Source organism: Bos indicus x Bos taurus, chromosome 23 (genome assembly GCF_003369695.1).
Source record: "Bos indicus x Bos taurus breed Angus x Brahman F1 hybrid chromosome 23, Bos_hybrid_MaternalHap_v2.0, whole genome shotgun sequence".
NCBI classification, from domain to species: Eukaryota; Metazoa; Chordata; class Mammalia; order Artiodactyla; family Bovidae; genus Bos; species Bos indicus x Bos taurus.
Genome location: NC_040098.1, coordinates 36,602,596 through 36,619,776, shown reverse-complemented (window position 1 = coordinate 36,619,776; position 17,181 = coordinate 36,602,596).

The window sequence follows — 17,181 nt, the reverse complement described above, 5'->3', positions numbered from 1 at the left end:
ATTTTTAACTAGTATGTTTAACTCAGTGTTATAGATAACTATAAATACTAGATAAATATAACTACCAATATATTGGTACTTATTTTTCATGTAAACTTCAAATTTTTTTCTCCATCTGTGCTGTTTGAATGATTTTAATTTATTCTGCTGGTTAAAATTTCTACATGACATTTATTTATTTCATTCTTATGGCAGTTGTCCTTCTCCAAAGATCCAAAATCATGATTATTTTCTTGTAACAAATATTTAAATTTTATTATGTATACACACATACACAAATTTTATAGTTTTTCTTCTAACAACAGGAGTAACAACCAACTTTCCCAAAAGAATATTTTCCTAGACAAACTATCACTCATTCCTTAGGTTTGCTAACTCATCAAATTGAATAATGTTGAATTTTATTTCCAGGTTACTCTGTATATACTTTTCCATTTGCTCTAGATTTTTTCCATTCTTTCTCTCTCTCTCTCTCTCTCTCTCTCTCTCTCTCACACACACACACACACACACACACACACACACCCTCACCCACACCCTCAGTCTTTGCCAGCATTAACTGTTATCACAATATTTGATAATTTTAATTATCATATCTCTTCCATCATCTTCTAGATTTGTGCTTTTCTAATTTGATTACATCCTCTAAAATTGTTTTCACTTGGAGTATTTGTTCCTTTCTTTGCTTTCTTTTTATCAGTGTTCAGAATTTTATACTTTAATTTTCTTAAATTTACTTATTTGTCTAGGTGTAGGTTTTTCATTGTCAGTACTATTTGTTACTCAGTGGCCCTTCTAAATCTAATTTAAATGAAAGAACTCTCAGGATTTCCTTAATCCTGAGAAGAATTCCTAAATTCTTATGCATCATTTTTCCGTTTGGAACTTCTTTTGTGGCTTAATGCTACTCTCTTATATGGTGAATATCTTCTAATACTTCTATAACTATATTTATCATACTATTTTTAATTCTTAATTATAATTATCATACTATTTTTAATTCTTAATTATAATTATCATACTATTTTCAATTCTTAATCTTTCTTTTTTGTTTGCCATCTAGTTACCTTGCAGTTCAGGCTCTCCTGGTGTGTCAGCTACTCTGTTTCAGCAGGATCTCTGAATAGAAAACACGGCCCTGAATTCCTGGAAATGTGTTTTGGGTAATGGCTAAAGGTGAGGATCCAGTCTATGTGAATTTTGGTGAATTTTAAAAACAGAGGAGGGGTTAAATCCTTGGGCAGAGAGTCTCAGGCATCCTAGAACCTCTGTGGATTCCAGGCTGTTAACAATTCTCCCACAGGAGTTTCATCTTGTGGGTGATTCATGTCTCATTTTTTATGGTTGCACAGCAATGGGAGGAGGCAGTCTCCCTAGGCTGATATTCATCAGCGAATGGATGTTGTTGGAGAAGCGGGGGGATAGTGGATGCCCGAGAGCAGCTGGTCAGCCTTCACCTGTTTTTAATAATTCATCACTCAGGCAGGGTCTTTGTGCTGCCCAGTGTTATCTCTGAGACACCACTTTAGCAATCTGAGCTGCTGCAGAAGATTTCTGGTGAATGGGAAGGTGATGATTGTCCAAAGACAATGTGAAAGAAAGGCAAGTACATGTTTTAGAAGGCTTTTCTTCACTCTGTCTCCTCAAGGGTCATCTTCAGAGCACTCCCATAGGAGGGTGCAACTCCCCGTCCTATCACACAGCAGCGATTCTAGACATCCTTCATCCTCAGGGCCTTCTGTTAGTTAGCTTCTCAAAGATGTTTTCCTGTCAGGACAATATTACAAAATAAACTTTAAGGTTGATTTGAGGAAACAGCCAGCAGAACAAGCATTTTACCATCATGACAGGAATTGGAACCTTACAGTTAGTGGCTTAGTTAATTGTATAGGTAATTTGCATTTGTTTGTTGTTTGTTTAAATAGTTTTAAACAAGTCTCCCAATGTGTTTTTTTTTTTTTTTTGGCATAGTTTTCTGCTCAGGAGCTCTTCATTAATATATGCGCAACACTTTTAATTAAAGATATAATAATATACCTTTAACATTTCTGTGCCAAAAGGGGGTGTCCATTTCAATAATAACCACACCAGTTTAAATTCATGTCTTTTAAAAGTGGAGGAAAATAGAAGAGCTTGGGCTGAGATGGTTTCCTGTTTCTTAGTGTCTAATTTAGAACAGTGCTCTCCTGCTAGTGGTTCAAGCTGACAAAAGAACAGCCTGTAGCATGAAAGAAACTGAATTACATTTTCCCTTCCTCCTTTATTTTAGGTGCATTTTCAAAATTAGGGATCAAAATGCAAAAATAAAAAAAAAAATTAAAATGCAGAAATTTCTACTTGCAAAAAGTCTGTACAATTTTAATTCTAAACATTTCTAAAAACTCTTCTAAGATTGTATATATTGTGTGTCTGTGTGTGTGTGTGTGTGAAGAGAGGTGGAATGGATAATTTGAATTACAAAAAAGCCTTGATAACCCCCCACACATCAATTTACCTGTGAACAAAAAGATTCACACTGAGAAAATGGGACTTGGGACTATTTGATAAATTACTACAGACTACTTGAATATTCCATTAGCAAAATAATAGCTCATTATAGAACCTCAGAAGAATGTAGTATAATTACAATAGTACTATCCTCCCTTGGGTGGGGGGAGGTGGGAGGAATGCAAATGTTAAAATGATAGCTATTTAACCAATGTTGGGGAAAAAAATGCCTCAAAACAAACTAAGAAGGTACATGGTTTCTGGAATTCAGTGAAATTTTTGCAGTTTCTACCAGCTTTAATTAGTTGAATGTGTTCTGCCAAGTAGAAGGTTATTCACATTCTAGGATTCATATAAAACAAACACATGCACAGCCCATGTGACAGTGATGATAGAATTGCCTTAGATGCTTAAATTTTCTGGTAAACCACACCTAGATATATCTGAGAAGTGATGGTGTTAGGGGAAGCACACTGACTGAAACTGCCCCCCCTGGCCAGGCACCATAGTAACCATTTGCATGAGTTGTTTTAGGACAGGAGGTCCTGGTAAGGAACACGGAACTAATAAGCCACCACCAACTGAAAGGTCAAAAGGAGACACCACATGTCCAACCACCTCCCAGAGATGGATCCTGCTCTCTGGCATCCATCTTGGTTGAACAAGGTGAGCATCACCAGGAAGGACTCTGAGTCAGAGTGATTGGCTAAAGACAACCTGGAAACAAATCCCGTCACCATAAAACCTGAGACTGCGAGCCACATGGCAGAGCAGTTCTCCTGGGTTCCCTTATCCTATTGCTCTCCACCCGGGTGCCCTTTCCCAATAAAATCTCTTGCTTTGTCCATACATGGGTCTCCTCAGACAATTCATTTCCGAGTGTTAGACAAGAGCCCAGTTTCGGGCCCTGGAAGGGGTCCCCCTGCCTGCAACAATGGCATGTTCATACTCTCAGTACTCGGTGAGAAACTTTTGAGAAGATGAAAAATGACCAGAGATAGTACTGTAGAAGATGAGAAGAAGGGGATGGATGGAAGGCAAGAATGGAGGAGAGGATGAAGGAGGAAAGAGAAGGAAAAAGGAGATAATGAAAAGAAGCCAAGTGCCTAATATACATTATGATAATGTTGATCATAGAGCTGAAATACAAAATACTTAACAAAAATTCTGCACATTCATGAGCTAATGAATTTGTAGCAAATGGCTACAAATGGTACAAATACAAATACCCACTCCAGTGCTCTTGCCTGGAAAATCCCCATGGACGGAGGAGCCTGGTAGGCTGCAGTCCATGGGGTCGCTGAGAGTTGGGCACGACTGAGCAACTTCCCTTTCACTTGTCACTTTTACGCATTGGAGAAGGAAATGGCAACTTACTCCAGTGTTCTTGCCTGGAGAATCCCAGGGACGGGGGAGCCTGGTGGGCTCCCGTCTATGGAGTCTCACAGAGTTGGACATGACTGAAGTGACTTAGCAGCAGCAGCAGCCCTTCTCTTGCTACTAAACCAAAATGATACAGAAGTGAATACACAAAACTCATTTTTTTTTTTTAAGAATTTAGCTTCATTTTTCAGGTCTGAGATTGTTAACTGTGACATTCAATAAACCACCTGGGAAAAGCTAAGCTGTGCTAACCAAGTCATTTAAACTCTCAAAGTGAAAAAGCTGCTTAAGAAAATAAAAGGTATAATTATTAACTTCAGCTGGGAGAGTACAAATCGGAGGGTAAAGAACACTAGACTCAACCTGTGGCTTTTTTTTTTTTTTGCTTTTGTAAAGCTGACATCTTTGCCCAAATTTAGGAAATTTGCAAAATATTTCAAGGCAAGATTTTACAGTGAGTGTTATGCTCAGTGAACAGGAATATTCATACCTAAACCACACTGTTATGTTTAAGATCGTTCAGTTGAACATGAAGTTTGTAATGGCCCCAAACTTCTTCATGTGGAGTACATTTGAAGAGAAATGTGATCTGTCCAGTCTCCATCCTGTTGTAAAGCTCACCAGAGGCAAAGTCTGCTTGCAGAATAAGTAAGATAAAATCATCTGCATGTTCAGAACAATAGTACAGACCAGTTGTGCTTGTCAGCAGGCCTAGGCTATTTTATTCAAATATCCACACTAATAGAATGAAGACAGGACCTTAACCAATTTATTCACTGCCACAATGTCAAAGCCAGAATTAGATGAACATGTAATAAATACCGGCTGAATGAATAATATAGTAAGAAATGTACAAAATAACATGTTACGGTAAGAGCGTACATGTATTTCAATATATAGCCACTTTCCCCCTTTCTGTACTAATGATGGTAATCAGGGGCATGGAGAGTCCAAAGTGATGACTGTTTAAATTTGTAAAGTCTATATAAATATTTAGGGGAAAACAGTTTAACTTTCTAAAAGATGATCTTTATGGATACAATAAAAATAGTCTTCTAGTTCTTCAATTCATATTGGCAATGTGATGGGAAAGTGACTAGGAATATAATTAAATAAATTAGATTCCTTCTGATAATCTATAAGCAGAAAAACAAAAGTGACTTATTTAACATTCATCTGCAATAATGTTATCCAAAGTGTGAGAAGTAATATTTTGTTATATTCAGTAATTTCCCCAGAACATCCTTATCCTTGGCTGAAATTATTCTAGAAGAATGAGGTTCCAGTTCTGGGTAACATGGAATAAGCAATCCTTGTCTCTCTGATTGAAAGCAAATATAAGCCTGGATAGAATGTAGAGAGCAACTATCTGTGGGTGCCATAAAATAAATATTAATAGTAGCAAGTGGACTGGAGATGAAGAATGGCTTTTCAACACTCACAGTTTTCCTTTTTGTCCCTCTAGTATCCTCTGGCCTGAACCTAACACAGCCAGAACTGTGGAAGTGAGCACTACTGGTGCAGAGAAAGCTCCAGGGGAAACCTGGTTTAAACAGTTGCAGGTGGAACTTAACAACGCTGAGTGAGAAACCCAACCCTTAGCTGCCATTCTCCGGACCTCACCCCAGCCACTAGCCAATCTCATGGCAGCAATTGGAGCTGTAGCTATGGAAACCCACAGGAGACAAGCTAACTCTAAAGGAGGTTTCCAGCAGCTGCAATTACAAAAGGGCTGGGTTAGTAATCCCCCTTACTTTTTCTCTCTTTGTCCTCTGGCTGCTTGGCCCAGGATACAAACAGAATCTACAAGGTAGTCTTTCACCAAATTTAGGAGGTTTTCAGCCATTGTTCCTTATGAATTTTTACCAGCCTCACACTTTTTTCTCTTCTCCTTCTGGCACTGTGATGGTACAAGTGTTAGTTCTAGACTCTGTTCAGTCATTGTTTTCCTTTGGTTTTCATTATTCAGATTGAGTAAGATCTATTCATGAATCTTCAAGTTTACTGACTCTTTCCTCTGCCACCTCCATTCTGATCATTGAAACCACCTTATGAGATTTTTATTTCAGTTACTATAATTTCAATTCTAAAATGTCCATTTAGTATTTCATAATGTTTTGTATTTCTTTGCTGAGATTTTCTCTTTCCAGTTTCAAAGGTGTTTCTGTCTTCTTTCTTATTTTTGTAATTTCTTTCAAATTTCTCTCAGATAACTCCAACAACTCTATCATCAAAGATTCATTTCCTACACAAGTTGAGATTTTCCATGTTTTATGTATGCCAAATAATTTCATGTTATATTGTGGACATTTTGACTATGATGTTGTACCCTCTGGGTCTAGCTGAAACCCCACAGAGAATGATAATATTTTTGCTTTAGTGGCTATCAACTTTGTTGGGTTCAAGTCATATTTTGATCAGATTTCTTTGGGTTGTGGTCCCAATATCAGTTTGGTTTTAAAATCCTTTGCAGTGCTATTTAGATCTGTCCTTTAGGTCTTCCAGGCAGCCAGGTTATAGGATCTGGGTAATAGACTCTTCCATTGCCCCTCCTCAAAGTCTGTGTGTGTTTTTTAAAATTCAGACTCACACACCTGCAACTCAAGTGAGGCCAAGAGTTCATATACCACTGATGGGAGTTGCTTTCTTAAATTCTCTCTCTGCTGTCTCTGTGGTACATTCTGGTTCCTTCAGATTCCATTTTTTTGCAGTCTTCAGGTCAGAAAGACCTCCTGCCTTAAGACATCCTGCTCAGCTGCCTGTTTTCCTTGACTCCACCCACATCAAGGTCAAGAGGGCAGGAGAGAAGAAAGTGGTGGGGAAGGGGGGACCTGAGAAAAAGGAAGTGAGTAGGGTAAGTAGCTGGGGCTCCTCCCATTATTTTCAGACCATAACTCCTTTGTTTGGAGGGGAAGATTTTCTTCCTTCAAAGTAAAGGGACTTACAGGGTCTGATTGCTGCCATTGCCACCGCTGCTGTAGGATCATTTGGGGGCTGAGGCACTGAAGAATGAAACAAGGGAAGAAAAATGAGGAAAAAGAAAAACAGATATTTCTATGCTCCCTCTGAGCATTAAGGCCCCTCCCACCTTTTTTTTTTTTTTTAATGGACAGAATCTTTATTGTTCTGTGCATTCCTCTTATGCATTTTAACTTGAGGACCAAGGGATAAGAGTCAAAAAATGAATGACATTCATTTCTCAAATTACTTAGAAAATCTGAGATTTTCGTAGCAGATTTTATACACCCTATTATTGCAAAGGTGATGGTTGGATGGCATCACTGATTCAAAGGACATGGGTTTGGGGGTAGACTCCGGGAGTTGGTGATGGATAGGGGGGCCTGGCGTGCTGCAATTCATGGGGTCGCCAAGAGTTGGACATGACTGAGTGACTGAACTGATTATTGCATAGACATGACCACCACACTGACATTAAGGCACCATTAGAGTAACTAGGGCTGAGTCAGCTGTCTATGAAAACACTGTGCTTGACTGTGTAGATATCTAGGAGGCCTTTTTAACACTTCTTGAGCCAGAACTAGAGTGCTTCTGGATTTCTGTATATGGCAAGAACCCCTTCAAGTTCTCAAGCCATCTTGAATTTAGGTCATGGAACCCCAGAGGGTAATAAAATTGGTGAAGTCATTGTCTGTTTGATGTACTTTTAATTCTAGTCTTCTTATTCAACCCACTTGCTGCTATTTTCTTTTCAAAGTCCTCAAATAGCTAGCTGTTCCATGCACATTCTTTCCAGATTTTAAAGCTGCATTCAATAAGACAGATGGATTGGAGAGTGCTTAGTCCTTCTTAGCCAGGAGTGAATGAATCTCTCTCATTTCATTCTGTCTATCCAATTATCTATCTCCGTATCTCTTTCTATTTAGCTAGCTTTGTTGTGGTGGTTTAGTCACTAAGTTGTGTCCAATTCTTTTGTCACCCCCATGGACTATAGTCCAACAGGCTCCTCTGTCCATGGGATTTTCCAGGCAAGAATAGTGGAGTGGGTTGCCATTTCCTTTTCCAGGAAATCTTCCCCACCCAGGGAATTGAACTCATGGCTCCTGCATTGGCAGGCAGATTCTTTATCACTGAGCCACCTGGGAAGCCCATCTAGCTAGCTAGCTATTGCTGTATTGAACTAACTTTGATGCTTGACTTTAAAGCCATAAATAGGTAATCGACTTTTTTGGGGGCAGACCTATTAACTGGGTTAAAGCTTCTTTACTCAAAAGTCACTTTCATGACTCACTGGTATAAGATATTCAAGGTGTAATGAGGTGCTTTAGAGAAACTGAGTTAATTAAATTTGGTGCACACAAGGCCAGCTGTATATTTTTTCAAACTACCATAAAGTTTTAGACCCATGATGAGCTTTGTTATTTTTAGTGAATTCATGTTTTAAGGGACATGGCAAACTGAACGGTTTATCTACCACAAGCTTGCATCCCTTTGATAGTATCTTTGCTAAGTAGCAATCCTTCTTGGATGGATCACGAAATATTACTTTCTAAGGCAGTTTAGTTTGATGACTATGAAATTCTTTTCTAAATTAAGGCAAATCAACTTTTTTCCTCCACTTTCCACCCGTTTCATTTTTCTATCTTTTTCAATCTTACAGAAGAGAGTTTAGAAAAAAACCTATTTATTTATTTATTTTTTCCAAACAGGAAAACCCTTTAAACATTTGAAGATAGCTTAGCTTTTCCCACCTAAATATTCCTGGTTTCTCTGAAAGCTTTTCATTTAACAGTCTATGGCCTTGTTTCTCTGGGTGGTCTGCAGACCATCTGTTGCAGAATCTTCTGAGGTTCCTATTAAAAAATACCAGTCTTTAGGTTTCACCTCAGATGTACTGAATCAGAATGGCAGGCTGGAGAGCTGTTACTCCCTGTTGGGGGAGTTGGGCCCCAGCTGGACCCAGAGTCAGACTGCTCGGCACTCCTTTTAACTGAGGTTTTTTTTTTTTTTTTTTCTGCCCATCAAGTGAATACCAGTGGGGAACTCATTCCTGAGAATCTCAAAAGTACTTCAAAAATGTTTCCAAAAATTGGCAAGGGCATATGTCTTGGGATTCCTGTATTCTCTGATGGATGATACAATTTATAGCAAGCCTTGTAGTGACAGTCAGGCTAAGAGTCTGAGGTACTGAAGCTACATCTCTTAAGTGGCTATTTCGAGATCAAAAAGACTAATTGGGAGAAGAGAGCTGGAGGTGTGGAGTTTGGTAAAGTGACTTATTGTTTTATTGTAATCCATTTGGGCTCACAAATTGAGTTGGCACAGTCTATTTCTCTGTAGGAGGAAGGCGGAGAAGTTTTGTTCTAATTCTTTCTTGGTGCCTTAATAGAAATCCTTTTGTATGACCTTTGATGCTCAGCCACAAAGAAATGGCAGCCATCTGGGAGGGGTTTTGAGCCCCATCTCTCATGGTTGTAGATTCAGCTGAGAGTTGGAAACCAAACACCAATGACTGGCTTCCATGTCTAGAGATTATGACTTAGTTGGGCTGGAATAAAGCCCAGACATCCATTTTGTTTAAGTGTTCCAGGTGATTCTAATACGCATTGAGGGTTGAGAAGTATGATCCTAAATAATTAAAATAGAACTACCTTCCTGCTGGCATGTATTGTCAAAAGTGATGTGAACATTTCCAGTTAATTGATAAAAGAATCATGAAAAACCTGGTAACTATTTGGGGCTAAAATGGCTCTCTCCTAATCCACTGCTTTTGAAAAGAAAAAAAAAAAATCCAGTTTGAAACTCTAGAGAAGAGAAATATATGCTTGAATTATTTGGGGAGGAAAAAATCTCTTTGCAGCAGGGAATAAATAAAAGGAAATAAGTCCAGAAAGAAAAATCTTTCCCTTTGTTTCGTGGGATACAGTGGAAATCAGTTTAAAATAAATAATTTTGTTTTGCTAGCTTGTTTTAACATTTAGACCACCCCCTACCCCATCATTTTTCAGGTCATGAGAACTAACAAAAAATTGAAAATACTGAATGTTTTTGGAGATAAGTTCAAATGCATCCTAAAGCGTTTCAAAGACAAGTAGTTATTCATTCTGCCTGTAGCTGCATATTTGTAATTGGGGTTGTGGGCCCAATCTCTTTAGCTTGAAATAAAACGAACATGTTTTTCTCATTTTTCACTCTCTGCATATTCATACATAGTGGTTTTTCCCTCTTCTGAAAACAATACCTCTAGTAAAACCACATTATAACCAGTCTTGACCTTGTTTTTTTTTCCACCTCCTCTCCCCCGCCCCCCACAAGATTCAACTTTTACAGCTGTTGTGAGCAGTGGGCCAAATCAAAGCTGAGAGCAGCTTTGTAATTTCTGAAATTTCCAGTTCCTTCCAGAAAGTAACAAGAAGTCTCGGGATGAGTGAGCCACTGCCAGCCAGTGGCAGGTCTCGCAAGCCCCACCTCCCCTCTCATCTCTCGGGAACTCAGCTGATTGAAGAAAACCACCTGTTCCTAGGCCACTGACTTTCACTGTAATCAAGACATAATTCAGTCAGGAGAAGTATCTCTTTGTTGGTTTTGGTGAGCGCCCTCGGAATTTGTGGTGTAACCAAACATGAGCAAACTTCAGCTGAAATCAATGCCAAGAACAGAGCAAAGGCATATTAGTAGTTGGTTTTTGTTTTTCTTTTATTACTGTATGTATCTCTATTGATATTTGAGCTACTGCTTCATATTATGTAGCTATATAAAGAAGGTATTTTTTTCCTTTCATTTTGGAATTTCAGCTTATTTGCCAAGAAGAGCTTTTAAAGGATGATGTTTCAGTGGTAACAGAAACTTTCAAAAGGGATTCGAGGGAGAAATCAGCTGTCTGAACATACCAGGGCATGATCTAGGCTTGGGCAGTTGGATGTTGAAGCTTCAAAATTTGACTCTGGAGCAGACAATTCAGAGAGAAAGATTGAAGAGCCATTCATAGCTCTCGCATGTTCAGTAAGGGTGCAGTGTCCGGCTTCATTAGTGTTCTAAGGTAACCAAGGCAACACCTCAACTGGACATTTCTGCTAAAAAGCAAATGTTTTTCTCCTTGCCTTCACCAAATTCCCTTACTTTTGGTTTATTTCCTAAGCCTGATTTTTCATTGTCCACAGGTTCTGTGAATCCATTCTTTACCCAGTAATGGCTTTTCTATTTAAATTACCCAGGATCAGTTTCTGTTGCTTGCAACCAAGGATGTTACCAGATACACAGGTGATAAGAATGATGTCATCATCAGAATGGGAGGTGATCATTGTTAATTCCAAGCCTAACAATATTTCTTGGGGACATTTCTGCAGTTTTGCAATATATATGAGATTATAATCTGGAGCATAAATACACGATTAGAGATAAATATGGGAAAGCTCAATTATAGGGTACTGTAAAATGTTGATAGGGATTTTTGAATTTTGAGAGTGAATATTTTTTACTAGGATGCCTTAAAATTAAGTAAATGCTCACTTTTCAAAGATGAGTGCAATCTTGCTTTGAGGCAAGGGCCTGTCTTCATCTCTCACATATAATGGATGTTTAGGGTGCTTAGCAATTAAGTTCAATGTGAGAAATATGGTCCTTTCCTTGTGTTTTGATATTGGAAGTCTCATCTCCTGATGATTTGAATCTGGGTCAGATAATCTCAACTACCGTGGGGTTGAGGAAAACCATCAATAGTCTTTCTATCTTTTGCAATGTTCCAGCCCTTTTATCAATCACTTGGGTCGCCTAGTTACAAAGGATTCCTCTCTAGGGCACCTAGACTTTGAGGAACCCCAAAGGAAAGAAAATAAAAGTATCTAAGCAGGTTTTTTGTGTTGGATGAGGGCTGTGGCAGGTGAATGGAGGGAGTCTAAGCACTTGTCTGGTTAGACAGGGCGAGTTAAATAAGAAGAGCTAGGGAAGCCCCTGGGAGTAAAGCCGTTCTCTATAGTTTTCCTTTGTAAAGGATAAAGTTAGGGTTGAGTGAACCCAGAAGCTTTTTCCTGTCAGGCGGGAATTAGAACAAAGATTTCCTATAAAGACAGTGTGCTTAGTCGTGTCTAGTGACAGGCGAATCTCAAAAGACTCCAATGTGATAAACCCCAATGTGTAGAATCTCGGCGGAAGCACAGAGTAACTTCTCTGAATTTTTCTCTGCTTGTGCTTTGTTCCCCTGACACCGCATTTCCTCTTTCTGGCTCTCTTCCCTCATTCTAATCCCATCTGGCCCTTTACTGAGAAGTATTATTAAAAAAAAAAAAAAAAAAGTCCAAGTTGTCCCCTTTCTGAAAAGAACTATAACTTCAAATTGTTGACCAAGCGTCTTTTCACCATGGACTGGTGTAGAACTGATATGGTGAGGAATTGGTTCCCATTTTGTATTATGTTTTCGGCCTCATCTTAACCTTCTGAAGTTATTTTTTCAAGAGACTCATATTTATTTACAGTGCAGGAAGTCCTGAATGAATAAATAATGATGGTCAGTAAACCACTTAAAACACCTATTGCTCTGGATATGATAAATATGATAATAATCCTACCATACGTGGTAAAGCAACAACTCTACTTTCCTATATTATTCCCTTAATCCAGCCATTCCTCAGCCCCTGAGAACACAGCTCCACATGGTTATACAATTGTTATTTATTTCTCTGTATGTCTTGAGTCATTATGTTGACTTTTTATTATGACTCAAGTGTGAGGTAAAATTTTACTTCATGAGAATAATTTTGTATTACCTTATTTTCTAATATGGTATAACATAATATATGATATATTATAATATTATCATGTTATATTGAGTGTTATATACTCAGGATAGGCTGGATAAATAAGTATGAAAAATTGTTGAAAAAAATTTTGACTGAAGTGGCCTAATTACATGAAACAAGTGGGATTCTTTAGGCCTTATGTCCTGCACTTTGATGCGGTGTTTCTGTCATCACTCATCTTTCTCATTAGCAGATGTCTCTCAAATAGCTAGACAAGTGGAAATAGAGAAATGTTCCCCAGAGCATCCTCCCCCCGGGGTTGTGCAGATGCACATGGAACAAATTTAGGGGAGCCATTCTCATTGCGGTCATTACGTTGGCTGCTCTGATGTACCCCAACTTTGTACATATTCTCCTTTTCTTTAAGACAGTACCACTACATAATGTGTGGACTTCCCTCATAACTCGATTGGTAAAGAATCTACCTGCAATGTGGGAGAACTGGGTTTGATCCCTGAATTGGGACGATCCCCTGGAGAAGGGAAAAGCTACCTATTCCAGTATTCTGGCCTGGAGAATTTCATGGACTGTATAGTCCTTGGGGTTGCAAAGAGTTGGACACAACTGAGCTACCTTCACTTTACTTCACTTACTACATAATATAAATAACAGAGGTCTCCACTGGGTCACTGAACAATAAAAAAGCATGCTGACTTTGCTAATGATTCCATGTTTTGTGGAGTTGGCTTCTATTTATTGACAGGCTCATAGCACTATGATTCCCCTCTGTTCATTTATGCTGCATCTATTAATTGGGTTTCTACTGTGAGCCAGATAGTTAGCTAAGTAATAGTTATGATACCCACTGTACTCTAGTCAGGCTTGCGAAACCTGAATTTACTATGCTGTATTCTATTTATGGATCTTTGCACATAGTCTGTTTTGGCCTTTCTGAGAAAAAAAAAAAAGGTAAAATGGGCATATAGCATCATTCATTCTTTTTAAGGTAAAGTTTTATGATTTTGGGAAATACATATAGCTGAGTAACCACTGAAGAAGGCTCAGTGATCAATGAAAAGAAATAGAGGAAAACAATAGAATGGTAAAGACTAGAGATCTCTTCAAGAAAATTAGAGATACCAAGGGAATATTTCATGCAAAGATGGGCACAATAAAAATGGTATGGACCTAACAGAAGCAGAATATATTAAGAAGAGGTGGCAAAAATAAACAGAAGAACCATACAAAAAAGATCTTCAGACCCAGGTAATCACAATGGTGTGATCATTCACCTAGAACCAGACATTCTGGAATGCAAAGTCAAGTGGGCCTTAGGAATCATCACTACGAACAAATCTAGTGGAGGTGATGGAATTCCAGTTGAGCTATTTCTAATCCTAAAAGATGATGCTATGAAAGTACTGTACTCAATATGCCAGCAAGTTTGAAAAACTCAGCAAGTTGTCACAGGACTGGAAAAGGTCAGTTTTCATTTCAATCCCAAAGAAAGGCAATGCCAAAGAATGCTCAAACTACTGCGCAATTGCACTCATCTCACATGTTAGCAAAGTAATGCTCAAAATTCTCCAAGCCAGGCTTCAACAGTACATGAACAGGGAACTTCCAGATGTTCAAGCTGGTTTTAGAAAAGGCAGAGGAACCAGAGATCAAATTGCCAACATCCATTGGATCATCAAAAAAGCAAGAGAGTTCCAGAAAAACATCTACTTCTGCTTTATTGACTATGCCAAAGCCTTTGACTGTGTGGATCACAATCAACTGTGGAAAATTCTTCAAGAGATGGGAATACCAGACCACCTGACCTGCCTCTTGAGAAATCTGTATGCAGGTCAGGAAGCAACAGTTAGAACTGGACATGGAACAACAGACTGGTTCCAAATAGGAAAAGGAGTTTGTCAAGGCTGTATATTGTCACCCTGCTTATTTAACTTCTATGCAGAGTACATCATGAGAAACGCTGGGCTGGAAGAAGCACAAGCTGGAATCAAGATTGCCGGGAGAAATATCAATAACCTCAGATATGCAGATGACACCACCCTTATGGCAGAAAGTGAAGAAGAACTAAAGAGCCTATTGATGAAAGCTAAAGAGGAGCATGAAAAAGTTGGCTTAAAGCTCAACATTCAGAAAACTAAGATCATGGCATCCGGTCCCATCACTTCATGGGAAATAGATGAGGAAACAGTGACAGACTTATTTTGGGGGGCTCCAAAATCACTGCAGATGGTGATTGCAGCCATGAAATTAAAAGACGCTTCCTCTTTGAAAGAAAAGTTATGACCAACCTAGACAGCATATTCAAAAGCAGAGACATTATTTGCCAATGAAGGTCCATCTAGGGAAAGCTATGGTTTTTCCAGTAGTCATGTATAGATGTGAGAGTTGGACTATAAAGGAAGCTGAGCACCGAAGAATTGATGCTTTTGAATTGTTGTGTTGGAGAAGACTCTTGAGAATCCCTTGGACTGCAAGGAGATCCAACCAGTCCATCCTAAAGGAAATCAGTCCTGAATATTCATTGGGAGGACTGATGCTGAAGCTGAAACTCCAATACTTTGGCCATCTGATGTGAAGAACTGACTCATTGGAAGAGATCCTGATGCTGGGAAAGATTGAAGCCAGGAGGAGAAGGGGATGACAGAGGATGAGATGATTGGATGGCATCACCAACTCAATGGACATGAGTTTGAGTGAACTCTGGGAGTTGGCAATGGACAGGGAGGCCTGGCGTGCTGTAGTCCATGGGGTTGCAAAGAGTGGACACAAATGAGCAACTGAACTCAATTGAGTGATCTGTTGAGGGACATTTGGGTTGTTTCCAGTTGTTATTTTTTATTTTTTTGAATTTATGAATAAATGTGCTATAAACATTGATGAAGGAGTTTTTGTATAAAGATATATATATATATATATTTTTTTTATTTCAATGGGGCAAATATCTAGTAGTAAAACTGCATCATTTGTTAAGCAGATATTTATCAGAAATTGACAAACTATTTTCGAAAGTAGCTAATGCATTTTACATTCTCACCAGCGATGTGGGAGATATCTAGCTGCTTCAGGTCCTTTCCAATTTTTGGCCTTTTAGTTGTTCAGTTTTCGTCTTTCATTTTATCCATTCCAATGCTTAGGTTTCTGCTTGGGGTTTTAATTTGCATTTCCTTAATGACTAACGGTGTTTGCACACCATTTCATTTATTTGCCTATATTCTTATCTGATTTTCTTTTTAGAGTCTTTTATTGTATGCAGTTGTTCAACAACAGAGCAACTATTACCCTGTCTAGAACACTTTCTCAGGCTGCCCTGCCCCCACAGCCAGGGACGGCTCTTTCTCCTCAATGTGTGAGTGCCAGCAGGAATTTGCTTCTCTGATGTGTTTCAAACTTGCTTATCCCCTAACCTATTTCACTAAAGATGATAAAACATCAACTGAATAGGACTTTGCTCTATTCTTGTTTGTATCTTCAGTGCCTGTTTCAGAGCCTGGATGCTTAGCTTTGGCTAGTTTGTGACTGACTATATGAGTTCAGCTGAGTTTCCTCACGTATCCAATAATAGGGTTAAACAGTAAATTATGGTAATCCTGCCTGTCCAGATGGTGTATGATTTTATCCTTTGGTCCGCCTCCAGGAACAAGGTCTAGTAAACTTGTCGAGAGTGCCGTGTGGGGGCAGATACATGTCTACATGGCCACCAATAATGGAATAATAAACTATTATTAATAATCACACATACTGAATGCATTACAGGCGGCTGGCATTGTAGTAAGTCAGAAGTTTAAAGCGTTATTTAATTTGTTCTTCAGAGCAATCTTCCCTATAGCTCAGATGGTAAAGAATCTGCCTGCAATGCAGGAGGCCCATGTTCGATCCCTGGGTCGGGAAGATCTTCTGGAGAAGGGAATGGGAATCTACTCCAGTATTCTTGCCTGGAGAACCATCGATAGAGGAGCCTGTCGGGCTATAGGTCGCAAAGAGTTGGACACAACTGAGTGGCTAACACTACTACTACTAAAACAGCCTTATGAAGTAGGTATTAACAAAAATCCTCATTTTACAAATCAAGAAATGGAGGATGAAGAGGTTGAAGGAAACTGTCAAACATTGCCCAGCTATTAGGTTGCAGTGAAGGGATAGGTACTCAGGTCCCACATTCTCTTCATCCTTTGCAGTGTCCTACCCAAGCTGAGTTCTTATGCTATGCCATGCACTGTCCTAGACGCATGGCACCCTCTGTATCCTGGTCTGTCCATTCTAACCATCATAGCTTAAAGACCTGGGAATGTAGGGATCCTCTGCCTTTGAGTAAAACTAAATAAAATGTTAGCATTTAGGAACGCAGAAATAATAGGTGGAATTTAATGAGCTCTTTTGGAGGAGGAAATGGCAACCCACTCCAGTATTCTTGTCAGGATAATCCCATGGACAGAGGAACCTGGCGGGCTTCAGTCTGTGGGGTAGCAAAAGAGTCAGACATGATTGAACAACTGAGCGCACACATATGCAATGAGCTCTTTGGATGTCTAGGTATTTTATCATTGTTAAAAACATTGTACCTTCCTATGAGAAATCAAAATGCCATGTCCTGGGTGGATGA